Genomic DNA, 1,682 nt, shown 5'->3' with positions numbered 1-1,682 from the left:
ACCGGGCCTTGGAACGCAGCGCAAGCACGGTCACACCTGGGGCATTGCTCTGCGAGAAAGTGTAGATGCTGGGAAAGCCGAATGACAGCACCCGCGCTCACCCACAAGCAGCGAGCCTCCCTGGCCGCCCGGCCCTCTCTCTACCCGGAGTCTGTGGTCCTGGCCCCTGAGAGCGACAACATCGCCCCACAGCTTAGGGAAACACAGCTCCTTGTTCCGGTCTGGCCTCTGTCCCCTGGACGCACAGTGACTTTTGAGGAACTGGTGAATAGTTCTGAAGGAGTGTTGATCGTGTGAAAATGAGTAAGATAATAGCCGCTCTACTACAGTACCTGCATTTTTTTATCTCATTCGCCCTACTGTCTGTTAGAAAGTACCATGCACTGTTGGGGACACTTTTCTTCCTTAGAATAGAAGGGAACGAGTCTAAGCAGTAAATCTTACATAATTAAATAATAGATGATTTCACATCTTGTAGGGTCACATAAACATGAATCTTCACTTAATTTGAGAGAAGGACGGGTATTTTCTATCGTTCCTGATCATAATACAACTTGATATTTCAAGATGACAATAGTGCCAGGCCAGCGTGGCTCAGTGGTTGAGCATCGACCTATGAACCAGGAGGTCACTGTTCAATTACTGGTCAGGGCACATGCCCGGGTTACCGCCTCAATCCCCAGTAGGGGGTGAGCAGAAGGCAGCCCATCAATGATTCTCTCTCATCATTGATGTGTCTCTCTCTCTCCCTCTCCCTTCCTCTCTGAAATTAAGAAAAAAAAAAGACAGCAATAGTTCATAATACCAGCAGTGTGCTTTTACTTTATAGGCAGTCATTGACGGTTAAATGTAATTATTAATGGCACAGGCTACCTACGGAGAAGTAACAAGGAAGGTGGTATTCCTGTCGACGTCAGTGGGCCTCCATCAAACAAAGGTGAGAATAAAACATACATGACCTCGTTGCCAGGGGGCGTCTGGGTTTCTGAGCTATGGGCTGGCTACAGACCACACTACACAGAAAACCAGAGGCAGAGAATTCCAAATGACGCTGGCAAGCCAACGTCAGGGAGGAATGAGCTGTGTGGGGCAGGTGACAGCAGCAGCAGCTGGGGTGGCGGCCCTGGTTAAGCACCTGCAGTGGATCCCTTAGGAATATGCGTGCGTCCCCAGGAGCCCCGCGCACCCGGGAAGCGTTTCTTTCACGCCCCGGACACCCTCGTGCGTGTCCACCAGCCTCCATGGAGAGTCTGTTTGGAACAAGAATTGTGCTCAAGTCCGGATCCTAAAGGAAGGTCTAAACACGTTGGGTTTTACGCATTGAAAAAAGCGTCCGTTTCCCAGCGCAATATGCGCGCAGGGACGCAGTTCCCCCAGCTTCGGCGGGTCCCGGGTTTGAGCCAGCGCCCCAGTGTGAACAGGGGAGCAGTCGGCTACGAAACGGGGAGCGCCTTACCCTGCGGGTGAACTAACATCCGTGAGGACGCCCTCCCGGGTCCCGGGTGTCCCGGCTCCCTCGCACCCGCATCCCCGGCGCCCAACACCCAGACCCCCCAGAGGGGAACCCTGGGGCGGAGGAGGCCTGACCGAACAGGAGGGCCAGGTCCACACACCGGACATCTGAGGACGTTGCTAACCCCGCGGATTCCGTGGATTCCGGGGGTCAGCGCCGCCCCCCCGCG

The sequence above is a fragment of the Myotis davidii genome, unplaced genomic scaffold, assembly GCF_000327345.1.
Source record: "Myotis davidii unplaced genomic scaffold, ASM32734v1 scaffold72, whole genome shotgun sequence".
NCBI classification, from domain to species: Eukaryota; Metazoa; Chordata; class Mammalia; order Chiroptera; family Vespertilionidae; genus Myotis; species Myotis davidii.
This window is presented reverse-complemented; position numbering follows the sequence as displayed.